This window comes from Podarcis cretensis (assembly GCF_951804945.1).
Source record: "Podarcis cretensis genome assembly, chromosome: 1".
NCBI lineage: Eukaryota > Metazoa > Chordata > Lepidosauria > Squamata > Lacertidae > Podarcis > Podarcis cretensis.
Window position 1 is genome coordinate 54,023,245 of NC_137170.1, and position 14,148 is coordinate 54,037,392.

Sequence of the window (14,148 nt, forward strand, 5' to 3'; positions counted from 1 at the left end):
GCGCTTTCGGCACGCGGGTTGGCGGGGCGAGGAGGGGGGGGGGAGCGAATCGCGGCGGCCGCCGCCGCCACGCGGAGCCGAGGCTCTCGAGGCGGGGCCAAGCGGGAGTCCCGGGCTTACCCTCGGAGCAGCGGGAGGCAGCCCAGCCGCGCTGGCTCGCCTTCCTCGGCGTCGGCAGCTTCTTCAGAGCAGCTGAGGTAACTTTCCCAGGAGCCGAGAGACCGGCGGCAGCGGCAGCCCCAGCGCCTCTTCGCAGGCGGCGCCCAAGTTGCAGCCCGAGCTTCCCCGGCGCTCGAGGTGGCGCGAGGCAGTGCGGCGAGCTGGGACGCTGCAGCCGCCGCCCGGCGCTCCCTCGCTGCGTGTGCAGAGATCCCTTTGCCCGCAGCAGCCGGGAGAGCTGGAGTCGCCAGCTCCAGCCAGCCGCGGCTCCACCTCCCAGCCCATGCCCCCTCCCTCCCTATCTCCCCCTCCCAGCCGCCGTGCCTGCCCTTCCTCGCGCTGCATTGTTCCCTCGCTGTGCAGAGGAGCAGGCGCGTCTCTCGGCTCTGCGGGCACACGCGCCTCCTGCCCTGGCTTCTTGCATATCCTCGGACCCCTTCTCTCTCCCTCTGTTTGGCTTGGCCCTGCCCCGATCACGGGCAACCAGTTGCTCGACCTCCCGGAGAGCTTGGTGAAGTTCCCTGCTCTTGACTTCGGCTGCCTCCAGCCCTCGGAAAACTTTTAGCTCTCCTTCCAGATCTACGAAGCGGCAGTTGGGAAGAAGGGGAAAGAGGGGATTGGAAACACCGAGCAGGGGGACACCTTGTTGGAGGTACACTGTAGTATCCCAGAGGACGCTTTAGAGGTTCCTCAACATGCCATTGAAGCAATAATAGTGCCTTAGTGGTGGATTTTGACGAGATCCTCCACACACATCATTCCACTTTGTTGTTCTGCGATGCTTCCCCAACCTTGCTGCATTATTGCATCCAGGAAGGGCACTTTTGCACTGTAGTGCAACAAAAGTAGGACAAGTTGCCCTACCCACAAAAAAATGCCATTTGGGTGTCCTTTTTATGTATAGCCCATTCATGATAGTGCTCATGCTGGTTGTTGGCACCCGTCTGTCTCGGGAGACAATGGAGGCGTGCACCTTTGGGGGTGAAGTCAAGCTGATGGATAGTTACAGCACCTGCTGTGGCTGTAGAGACTGGGGGTGAGACATGTTTTGTTGCAGTTGGGCAGATGAAGGCATCCAGGCGTATTGTGGTCTTCTGCCTGCTCTCCTCTCACTGGTCATTTTCCCTCTGGTCACTACTGTGGATACACAACCTGACTGTCTCCATACTCTGTGGTTGTCAGCAAGGAATTCCCATGTAATGGTTGATGTTGCCAGCCTTCGTTTCACATTTGATGACATCCTTGTAAAGCAGAGTTGGCCTGGTGCCTGTAGAGCACGTCTTTGGGGACCCTGTCTTCTCCCATTCTGTGGACATGAGCAAGTCAGTGTAGATGTTGCTGAGACAGGAGTGCAAACATGCTGGGAATGAGGTTTCAATATTGCTTGTGCCTGCCAACATTTCAATCAGTGTACATCCTGTAGCTTCCCAATGGGACCCTTTTTATACCGCAATTGTTCTGCGGTTGTTGGGGTTTTTTGTCTGATTTTTGTTGCGCTGTAGCGCAAGAGTGACCCTCCAGATGGTCACAATCTGGTAACATCAGAGAAATATTGTGAAACAATGGTTAAAGTAGAATTATGTGTGGATGCTTTCAGGAGAAATCTATCAAGAATGTACTATTATGCATCAATAAGATGTTGCAGAATACACCCACAAAAGACACTAGTCTGGTGAGACCCAAAAGTCCACTTCAAAATTGTCTATTTTTAGTATTTTGATATACTGGCAACTTTGGCTGGCACATTTGAAGTGAATTTGGCGCTACAGATCCCTTCCCTCTTCCCAAACAACATAATTTTTGCAGTCAACAAAATGACAGGAGAAATGCATTTGAAAGTGTGAGGTGATAGTAACATCATATAACTTCCATGCAGATCGGAACAGATGCTCAATAAACAGTGACATTGTGTAACCTTTGTGCAAATTTTGCCAGCACACCCAGGAGTGAAGACACATGCGACAAAATTATGGTAGAAAGGTCACAACTTTATTAACTACAACTTGAATACGGATCTACAGGGAAAGAAAACCTTCAAGCAAGCAACCAAACAATTGATAATACTAGATGGGTAAAGCCCTCTGCTTCTTAATCTGAGCAACACAATCCTGGCTTGATGACCGGTATCCCTTGGCAGAATGATGCGAAGCCTCCATTGCCTACTCACCATGAAGATGAGTGGAAAAGGTACCCATTGATCCACTCTTCCTCCTCTCTGCTTAGTATTCAACTGGTTGACCTCCCCAGACCCAAGAACATCAAACCAAGCAATTCACCTGAGCTGCCCAGCAATAGGAGTCACTCGGCCAGATAACCCCGACTGGTGGTACCTCAGAGTGCTTATCAAAGGTAGTAAAGGTGTTTTAACTGGTTAAATGCACACATTAAATGCCGAGTTGTGACAAAAACAGTGAACGAGAAAGTTAGACCACCAAATTTAAAGTTTGCTACCAAAAACTGAGAAGTGCATCTAAGACATTAGCTAAAATGAAGTCCAAGGTTGCATGACCAAGTATCCAGGTTAGCGGGTCATTTGTCTGTGGAAAAGTACCAAGCTGACATTAGAAAATGACATCTTATTGTTTTAAAAGTAAGAAAAAGGAAGTGACAGTGACATGTAAGGAAAGAGGAACATAGGCTACTGTACTTGAGAAACTCTATTTACTCTCAAGATCTACATAGAGCACACAAGAATGTTCTAATGTTGTGGACCTCAGCTGTTTTGGGTTGGCATGAAAAGGGAAGTAGCATAATTTTGAAGATATAAGCAAGATCAGGTGAATACATAACCAGAATGAGCTCATGCTGGGAAAGGCTACTAGAATGCTGTGGTGTAAGTCAAAGTCATGCGCAGAAACGGGGTAGTCAGAGAGCTGGTGTGGTTCTGCATTTGAGGTGGACCATCTTATATGGAATCCAAGGGTCAAGAACTGTATAAAATGGAGCTTGTGGGCAGGCATTATTCTTTTGGACCTGCACCACCAACACTGTGTGCTATGAGTTGGAGAATATGGGATCCTGGGCTGACAGATCACCATCTCTACTATGTAAGAAATGTTTCTTGTTTCTTCTTTATATGCTTGTATGATTGCATTCTTTTAATACTTGTGCAAAGTTGTGTGCATTTATCTTTCAACTGTAATAAAACCTCTTCCAATCATAATCCTATTTGTTCTGACGGCGCTGTAAGTTCATCAACTGACCAAGCTCCAAGGCATAGTAAAGAGGTGACAGAGAATATTCCTAGGATCTTCCTGATCAAACTCTGGTAGCTAATGAAAGTTTCCTAAAGCTAAATTCCTGCACAAGGAATCTGCCCAACCAGCACGTGCCTCCTGTTCCCATCTTCCAGAAGTCAGCTCCTGGATTTGTGGGGCAGTATGTTGCCCCCTGAATCACCTCATGACCTCAAACCTAGTTCAGGAAAATCACCTGGACATTCTCTACCAGGAGGGACAATCAGGAATATATTGCCATATAATAAGGATTTCCTACAGAACAATGCAGTTAAGAGATACTCTATGGGGCACTGTGGGATTTTGTTCAAGAGAAGGGCTTGTTGATTGAAAGAACTGCATGTTCTGCAATGATCTGAGCAGGGAAAGCAGCTGAGTATAGACCTCTTTCGCTGCAAAGTTTTACAGGCAGCACCATCTGCATTAGACACTATTGCAGGGAAAGCCAAAAGAACCACATGGTGAGAATCAAGAGACTGCGAGAGTAATAAGGGGCAGAGGGCAACTTAAAATTTAGGTTCAAATTAGGTTCACTTGACAGGCATGAGCAGTGCAACTCCGCACTACCCTTACTTCTGCAAATTCGATCTGGCATCCAGATGCAACCAAAATGAGAAGAGACTTGGGGGGGGGGAGTATTAGCCCAAGCTCATTCATCATATAACTTCACCCACCCACCCTCATGAAGCTTTCATACATTGAGTTTCCAGATTCTTCCTGCTGTGGGGTGTATTATTTAGTACTTTGCTTACAGGAATGTGCAATATCGTTTGGCTTCCCATAAAAATCTGTGTGTATTATCAATCACTATGCCAAGCAGTGTGGGAGGAAAGAAACCAAAGGTGCTGGGAACAGGGCTACAAGTTGCAGATCAGTCAATGTGCACAAATTGCTATAGCTAACAGCAGTTTTAAGGCTGGAAGGGATTATTGAGGCTGTATAGCACTAGCAGGAAATTCTATGAAGTTTCAACACTTTGCCGCCGCCCCCCAATCAGCATACCTCTTTCATCACTGCTTGTGCTGATTGCATGCAACATCTCAAACTCAAAGCTGGTCCAGTTCTCCAAGGTAGACCGCATAGATGGAACCAGGCAGTGCTCGTTCATTGTACAAGGATGCAAAGGGACATCCATTACAATGGTATGGTTGTAAGATCCCCTTTTCTTAGATACAGTGATGGCACTAGGGAATTGGCATCTGCTAAGATCTACACCCCAGTAGGGGTCCATTTGCCAGTTTCTTCAGCCCCTGCCCCTATTGTTGTTTCTTGCCTGTTCACCTGCAGTGAGAGAAGTAAGAAGAAGGAGCAGTAGCCCCTGCAAGCTTTTTCTCCCCCTCTGGGTAATTATTATTGTTTAGCACAGGGCAACTCTTGAACAGTAAAAAGGTAAAGGTACCCCTGACGGTTAGGTCCAGTTGTGCACGACTCTGGGGTTGCGTGCTCATCTCGCTCTATAGGCCGAGGGAGCCGGTGTTTGTCTGCAGACAGCTTCCAGGTCATGTGGCCAGTATGACTAAGCCGCTTCTATCAAACCAGAGCAACGCACGGAAATGCCGTTTACCGCTGGAGCGGTACCTATTTATCTACTTGCATTTGACATGCTTTTGAACTGCTAGGTGGGCAGGAGCTGGGACCAAACAACGGGAGCTCACCCCGTCACTGGGATTCAAACTGCCGACCTTCTGATCGGCAAGTCCTAGGCTCTGTGGTTTAGACCACAAAGCCACCCGCGTCTATTGAACAGTAGCCTCCCATAACTACTTCCAGAAACTACTTTCCTAGGGGTAGGATCGGAGCCACTGAAATGCAGTGCCCCCAACCCTACCTCCCTGAAACACTCCAGAAGAATACTGTGATCAACCGTATCAAAAGTTGCAAAGAGATACAGTAGATTGGGCCCATAAAGGAGAGGCATGCATGGTGAGGAGGTCAGTGCAGTCATAGAGAGGGACCCACTGAGAGCATCTTGTCCATGGGCTTCCCCCGAGAACCAGCCCTGCATGGAACCTGCAGACTCAGAATGCCTCAACTTTGTTCTTCAATAACCCTTCCTACCCATACTAAGTTGCTCCCCAAAAGTTTTTGTGGCACTTTAATAATCCAAAAAGATTGAGAGTCTTAAGTTCCTAGCATTGGTAGCAATTTATTTTGACAGTAGGTGTTGGGGGAAAGTTATAGATAAGGTGGTATTAGGGCTTAGCATGATTTATTATAGAAATGTATTAAATTGCTGAGATGTAGGGTGAGGTTCTGTTTTCCGATGCATGAATACATCCAGTTTTTAACATTTCTACCCAAAACACAATACTGGCTAATACAGCATCACAGTCAAATAAAGTCACATTGAGCTCAGTGAAGTTTTACTGAGTACAGTTTACCATATGTTATCTCCCCCTGATTACAGATTCATAAAAAATCAACATAATTGTCTTATGTTTTCAGGATAAACATACACAGATGACACTTATGTGAATATTTAATGCTTGTACCACACAGAAATCAGGTACTCCTATTTTATATAGCTAGTTTCTACACTGGATCCATAGCACAAAATGCCAGTGACTGAATTTCTAGAACAATGAACAGACATTTCAGGGCAGTCTGCATTTTGGCTCCTGAGGCAAACCATGAAATGGTGGGAAACCCCACCCAGGGAAGAAGAGGAGACTTTACACTGAGCAACCTACAACAGTCTAGTCAGAAGTAGGCCTGAATTACACCAATGTCTTCTATAGCTGTACCATTGATACTTTTCCCTGGGCAAATTATTACAATCAATTTAAGTAGGTTCTTTCCCCTTCCTCCAAGTACCTTAAGTTTCTCTAGGAAAGAAGTCCTATCGCCCAGAACAGTGGTGCCCAAACTTTTTTCAAAGAGGGCCAGATTTGATGAAGTGAAGGGCTTTTTTAGGGTTGAAGTTGTTGAGCTTTTAGGATTTTACCCCAGGAAATTAACTGCTACAGGGTCGGATTAAACCAACCGGTGGGCCTGATTAGGCCCTCAAAATGGACTTTGGACATGCCTGGTCTAGAACCACCTCCACAGGATGGGAGCAGACCCTCCCACACCAGAGGAGAGTGTATTGTTCTCTAAAAGCGAACGAGTCTCGCAGGTGAGTGCATTACATCTTATATTTAAAAGCTTGGCAGTGGAGCATGAAAATGATTGGGGCATTCTTGTCACTTCCATCCAGTTCTGATCATCTTGCCTGATTCCTGAACTCCTGAATCATGACTCCTGTACTTTATATCTGCTGCTAAGCCTGTACCATTTATTGGCCTGAATAAATACTCTTTCTTATTTACAAGTAACAAGCTATGTCTACATGTGTGTTGGGCATGAGCTCCAGCCCAGGAGCTCTCCAGAAACCCACCAGCTCGTCCCTAGTTGGAGTGCCTTCTGCAAGAAACTCACCCATTGCTTGGTCTCACACTGGGATTAGTTCCTTCCTATTGAGTGCCTCCTCTCCCTGCCCTAAGAGCCAGTGCTTCTCCTCCTCCTGGTTGCTCTTCTTTTCTTGGTTTGGCCCAATCTGTTTTCCTCTGTCTTTCCTCCTTTCTGGCCTCCATTTCTTTTATCTGCCCCTTTCCTCATTTACACCCAGCTGCTAAGTTGCCTTCCATTGGGCTTATCAGGCCAGAGTTTTGATAGGTGAATAAGGCTGCCACTGCTGCATTGGGATTTTCCAACAGGGCATGTTTGGCTGCAGAGAGATCCCATTCATTCTGTAACAAATAGGGGTGGGGAACCTGTGGCTGTCCAGACATTGCTGGACTCCAACTCCCATCAGACCCAGCCAGCATGGCCAATAGAAGAAGAGGAGGAGGAGGAGGAGGAGGAGTTGTTGTTTGGATTTGATATCCCACTTTATCACTACCTGAAGGAGTCTCAAAGCGGCTAACATTCTCCTTTCCCTTCCTCCCCCACAACAAACACTCTGTGAGGTGAGTGGGGCTGAGAGACTTCACAGAAGTGTGACTAGCCCAAGGTCACCCAGCATGTGGAGGAGCGGAGATGCGAACCCAGTTCCCCAGATTACGAGTCCACCAATAGCCAGGGATGGTAGGAGTTTTAGTCCAACAACACCTGATGGGCCACAGGTTAGTTTTAGAAGACAAAGTGAAACAGTGAAGACAGCAGCTAAAGATACAAATGGTTTTGTTCAGCTCCCTACAAATCTAAAAGTATGAAAAACTGCAATCTCCAAGGATTTGAGAGAAATTCTATTTTATCATTTATATATTTTTCTTTCTTTGCAATTACAAATTCTGTGCCTTTACTTATTTATAAAAATAATTTACCACTATAAAGAGAGATGCTCCATAGTGCTAATTTTTTCCATCACAAATCACTCATGATTTTTGAAAGCCCATTGAATTCTCAGTTCTACAACCACTACTTTCCTTTCTGTTTATATGATATTCTGATTACATGAATAATCGCTGCCCATTAATTAATTAATCCCTCCTCAGGAAAAAAGCATGAGTAAATTAGATGATAAATGTAATTGTTCATTTCTGGTGGCTCTCTTAGGGAGGCATTTTGCTATGTGAATATGATGTCCTATATTTCCAAACCCCCCACCCCCTTTCTGGCCTCTTCTTATTTTGTGGCCACTGCTTACAGTGCTTCCCCCTTCCACCATTCCCCATATTGTTAAATTCATCTTCCCTGCCCTTTTTATTTCCCTTTGCTATTTTCACTCATGTCTTTTCTAAAGAGACCAAGTATCAAGTGACCTGACAGCAGAGAGTAGTTTGGCTCCAGTTCCTTTCCACACACTTGCAGTTAACACAGTCCAGTGCCTGGGCAGATTGGCAGAAAGAAACACCCCGGGTGCTGCTGTTTGCTGGAACCTAAATGCTTGATTTTTCCAGAAATATGTGTGATCCAGGACCAATCTGTGTTCTTTGGAAACCAACTATGTTAACATTATGCTTACATCTATGCTGCGATTTTCATGAAGCTCCTAGATATGCCTCCCTCAAAATTGAACCCAGCGTTTCAAAGGCGAGTCCTTTAAATTGCGAATCTAAACTCACATTAAAGCAACACTTAAGTGACCTAATTTTCAAAGTGCCAGCAGCCCTGTCTGTAGCTGAGCTGATTAGTAATCTACACAGTTTATCCAGATCCTGGCAGAGAGATCAGAGACTCCGGGAAATAAGAGTGAAGTGTGCCTGATATACAAGTTGCAGAGAGGCTGTTAAAAACTTCATTCTATTACATTTGTAATTAAACCTTGATGCCACCCTCCTCTTGCTCTGTTTTCCCAGGTTCAGCTGGAGAGAATCTGAGACTAAATTGCTCATAGCTATATGTGTATGTTGAATCTCATAAGTCTCACATTAACTTCTTTCTAATACTGTTTTATCCGAGCTTAAGTTAGCCGTAGTGATTCCTCAGGTGCACTTTTTGTGCTCTCAACCTTGTTCTCATCATTCCTTAATACAGAGTTAATACAAAACAAAATATAAAATTCTGCCTTCCTCGCCTGGGGCTGGAATGCAACTGGCTAGGTCAGAGGCAGAATCAGCACCTGGTGAGCTCAATGCAGAGGGACCATCAGGGCAGGACTTCTAGACTTCTCCAGCAGAATGAGCTGGAGAACCCCCAAACACAACAGGACCAGCTTACCATGTTTTGCAGTAAGTAAAGTAAGACTCTAGAGAGGAAGACTCTCATGAAACTGTTACGTCCAAGGTCTAAAATTTCCTAACTTCATCACTAGATTGGCAGCAATACAATTGTTGCCAGGCTGCTTCTGAATTTTGTAAAACCTTGATGCTGATTACTTGCCAGAATGGAGCTGTACATGTTGGACCAGTAAAATAATGGATGGTTTGTGGGATCTATGAGAGGCAGTGAAGTACAACATTCCTTGTAATGCTAGAGAAGACATGTGAGGGAACGTTGGTCCAGCCAGTCGAAACTTCCTGTTCCTCCTGGCTGGAGCATCCTTCCTGTTGCATGTGATAGAAGGTGGGTTTGACCTAACCTGTCCAGGTAACAAAAGGATGAGTCACACAGCACACCCCTCTCTTTAACTTTCTTCTTCGTTTGACCAGCTTCTAGCTAGGACTGCTCTGCTAGCTCTCAGCTTGCAGAAGCACTGGGATTATTCGCCCATATGGGGTAGAGCCACATGTACATATTTGTAACCAAGTCTGCTTCAGGAATCCAACTGTGAACTGATGTGAGTAAACTTCTTTTATTGACTTTGAATAAGATTGTCACCTCTTTATTCTTTTAAGAGGGATTCAAGAGAACTTACAATTCAATCTGAGACAGATTGAATTGTATAATAGTGAAAGGCTTACACGAGCCTGCAACCGGCTATCTGCTGTGCATATAAAAGGGGGAATGTAACTATGCTACATAAAGGAACTTGCTAGCACAAGTTAGGAAGGATATTAATAAACAATATATCCTCTCCTGCTACCCTAAATATTCCCACATGGTTGACAATCCTAGCTTTTAGGGCTGGCTCTGGGAGCTCTTCAGATGCAATCCTATACTGGAGTTACATCCACAGAGGGGTAATAGGATTTGGCAGTCCCATTGACAGCCCCAATGCCCACCCCCCTTGATTTTAACATGTTGCTGCTACTTCACTAAACATAGGTTGGTGGACCGAGGTAGACATTCCAGAGTAATGTTTGTTATTCTTATGCCAGTTTTAATTTTCTTGTTTTCCTCTTCACCACCTGGTCTCCAATCCTGTTATAATGCAAGTAGAAGATTGCTCTGTTAAGCTAGTATTATTGCAGGAAGGAATTATCTCAGATGGTGCTGCATGCCATTCCATTCCTTTCCAGTAGCTAAAATTGCTCCCATGTGTCTAAACATATTTAGGAAGCTGCTTTATACTGAATCAGACCATTAGTCTACACCAGAGCTTTCCAAACTGTGTGTCGTGACATGTTAGTGTGTCAGCTGCAGTGTGTGTAGGTGTGTCATGCAAACACTCCCTGTGCTCCTCCCGGGGCTGGAAAGGGGTTAGTTTAACCTCTGTCTTGCTAGTAAAACTGAATTACTGTGTCACAAAATGATGCGTGTTGTAATAGTTGTAAGGGGTTACTTGTGCGTAAGTTGCCTTCAGTTTTGGTTAGATTGCCTGGCCAACCATGCTTTGGCTGACAGCTCACACTCCGTGGCCAGTCAGTCACTTGCAGAATCCGTCAGTGGGCGTTTCTTGAACCTCCTCCAGCATAAGAGCTGTTTGACGCCAAGTCTCCTCCTACTCTCCCTGCGCGGAACTCATCTGCGCAAGTAAGGGGAAGGCAGAGGCGTGTCCGCGCTCTCCCCACTAGTCTCGGGTGAAGGGTCTTGGAGACCTCTCTCCGAATCCTCCATTTCCCTCCCTTCCCTACCGGTGTTACGCTGAATTCCTTCCCCCCTGCTGGTCCCCTCTCCTGCATCGCTGTGGAGCCTTGCCTCCACCTCTCGTTCTGATGTCAGTTCCCTGACACGTGTCTAAAGAGTGTGTCACCAACATGAAAAGTTTGGAAAGCTCTGGTCTACACTGACTGGCAGTGGCTCTCACCCAGCCCTCCCTAGAGATGACAGGAATCAAACCTGGGATGTTCTGCATGCAAATCAAATCCTCTACCACTGAGCCTCTTCCTGCATGTGTGAAGACCTTCTCCACCAGGAGGTAAACATGCTGGTTAAAAGCTAAATTTATAGTTATGGACTAGATTCTGCAGCAACTATTTTTGAAGATCCAGTGCTAAAAACACGGCATATCAGCAACATACGGTAATAAAGATAGCTATATGTGTTTCTATATCTTCATGAAATAATCTTGCCCCTAGTTTTTCCTTTTCCTTCCTTTTGAAGTTAGAAACTAGTGAGATGAAAGCATCTGACAAAGAAACGGATGTCCCAGAAACAAAGAGAGAACATTTGAGACTTAAGCAAAGGAAACAATGTAGCATTACAAGAGTGGCATAACAATTAATCTCTAGAAATTTCTGAAGCACTTTATCGTTCACTGTGCAGACCAAAGTAACAAATTGGGATTGATTTATAATAAAATGTATGTCCCACCCTTCTCTGCAAAGTCAACATGAGGCAGTTTACAACAGCGAAAATAAAATGGCACAACAATAAAAAGTATAAACAACACCACAAGGAGATAATAAAATCAGTACAGAGCTGCAGAAACAATTTTTATCTATATTAATACTATAATGAAAATGAATACATCTATACAAAGAAACAGCAGATTAGGCATGAGTGAATCCTGAAAATTATCCTGAGCTTTTTCATATACAGTCGTACCTTGGATGACGAATGCCTTGCGACTCGAACGTTTTGGCTCCCGAACACTGCAAAGCCAGAAATGAGTGTTCCAGTTTGCAAACGTTCTTTGGAACCCAAATGTCCAATGTGGCTTCTGCAACTTCTGATTGAGTGCAAGAAGCTCCTGTAGCCAATCGGAAGTCATGCCTTGGTTTTTGAAAGTCAAACAGACTTCCGGAACGGATTCCATTCAAGAACCAAGGTACGACTGTAAACAATGTTATCTCCTCTGCTCCTGTTCACTCCATCCAAAGCAGAAAGATACACAGCTGCTTTATCATCTGCCTGACCATCAGGTCTTGATCCTGAAACCTTGAAACCCAGGAAACAGTCTGCATCTCATATAGGCTGAGCTTAAAAAGAAGTTAGAAGCCTATCCCTTGTTTTTCCCTGACTTTAACAGTAGTTTCTGTGTTTCCTCACTAGAAAATTGCTAAATAATTATACTACAGGATGACCCAGTTGGTTTTATTAATGAGAAGCGGAAAAAGAGTGTAAAATTTAGAAAAACAAATGATTGACTCTGCAGCTTCCTTTCTGACCTACTTTTAATATGTGCATGCTCCTGTTCAAGGGGAATTCAAATTGTCTAAATTAAAATGACAAGACCCATCCTGGAACAGCCCTAGATGGCTCATGTGTCACCTGCACATGCATCAGGACTCAGAGGTGCCAACTTGAATAAAATATCTTATGGGAGGCCAGGTAAGCCCTGCCCCACATAATCGATCACATGACACAGCACACACACACTTTTTGAATGGCAATGCCCATCAACTTGGGGGGGCAGGCCCCTTAAATATTTTAGGGGGGGGCTGAAGGGACCTCAGCCCCTATGAGTTGACTACCATGCATCAGGTATACTTCATCCCACCTCTTTTCAAGATCTAAAATCTTCAAGTATAGAGAAATGGTGACCATCCATCTCTGGTGATGTAGACCAGTCAGTATCTACAAGTCCTAGTAAAGATTGCAAAAAGGTGGAGTTTATGAAAAAGCAACCATGCAAGCCAATTCACATTCCCATTAACAATGCTGATTCAGATTAACAGTTGCTTGTTTTCGCTTTGGACTGGGCTGTGCACAAATTAGTATATTTTTCCAGTACTTACAGGATACTTGAAGGTAACATGTACTGTTTAATTGCATACTTAAGTGTAAATTTTCATGCAGCTATTCCTGTAAACATAGATTTATGAATGATTGTGTGCACATATGACACAGATTGGAAACAGAGTAATCTATCCCATCCCGAGTCCTATGAACCAAGATCCATAGGATGCCATGTAAAGTGACCAGAGGGGCTCCAGATTCCAGTAGTGGCTGGTACAGAAGCAAAGGTGAGGTTTTGCTACTCTCCACTTGCTGGAGTGCGGTGAGGGGTGAGGCTGGGGGAGCTCAGCATTGTGCAAGTTCATAATGGCAAGACTGATGGATTGGCTCCAATGCACTGCACTGCACTGCACTGCACTGAGCACTGTTCAGCTCACCACTCTCCCTCCAGAAAGCTCCAGCAACAACTGTGTTTGGAAGCCAGGAAAGCAGTGGCACTCCCCCTTCATCACTCCATCAGCAGCTACTACCTAATCCTATATACAGCAAGGTTATGTGTGCTCCTGCTGTAACACAGCTGAGTTATTAAACCTATAAATATTCATGAAGTCAAGATGACTATGGAAGGACTAGGATAAGGACCACTAGGGATGTCAACTTCTCATCTGCAATGTAGTGCCATTGCTATAAGACCATTTCCTTTTTCATATTCTGGTATTATGCTTTGCATCAATCCCATAAAAGGACAACAAAATATCCCATTGTTGCTGACTTTTAAAGCATTAGAGTAATTTCTACCCCATTTAGTAAAAAGAAGCAGCTTATCTTTTAAATCTACCTCTCATTCAAAAGCTTCAAACCAAATTGCATTTTGTTAGACACTTTCAAGTTCCCCCCCACAGCTGTTTGTGACAGTAAACGACATTAAATAAAAGCTCAAAGCACTCTGTTACCCACAGGGAAAATGAGAGCTGCTGTGGTGAAAAAAGCTGTTGAAAAACTTCAGGTCTCATCATAAAAGCACCGAGATTCTCCCCCAGCCATTTATGTCAACATGGCCATTTGTGCTGATGTTGGTCCCAGTCCCTAGACACTTGCTCAGAAATAGGGAGCCTTCCAGTGGGAAGCCTAATAGCATAAGAAAAGCCCAGCCGGATCAGGCCAACAGCCTACCTAGCTCAAGTAAATAGTTAAGGGACGTGTGAGATATAGCTTTATGTAATGAGAGGGGTGTGATCATGGAAAAGCATCTGAAGGGGATTCTTAAATGAAAGTGGGGGGATACGGCTTTAAATGTATAATGCAGGTGGTGCCCAAGGCTGGCTAGGCCTGCCACTGATACCAGGGAGGAAGGTTGGCAAACAACATGCCCAGTTATTGAGTCATGCCC

At 45.0% G+C, this 14,148-nt stretch overlaps 1 protein-coding gene across 4 annotated transcripts in view; it reads right to left on the reverse strand.

Annotated features, from left to right (window-relative positions):
- Nucleotides 1-426, reverse strand: part of TSPAN18 (tetraspanin 18) — a 178,149-nt gene extending 177,723 nt beyond the window's left edge. For 2 of the 4 annotated variants that reach the window (XM_079952717.1, XM_079952716.1), the window contains exon 1: nucleotides 121-426. The gene's annotated coding sequence lies outside the window, so the exon portion shown is untranslated. The remainder of the gene's footprint in view (nucleotides 1-120) is intronic. The other 2 variants (XM_079952714.1, XM_079952713.1) reach the window with 1 other exon arrangement.
- Between the last annotated feature and the right edge of the window lie 13,722 nt (nucleotides 427-14,148).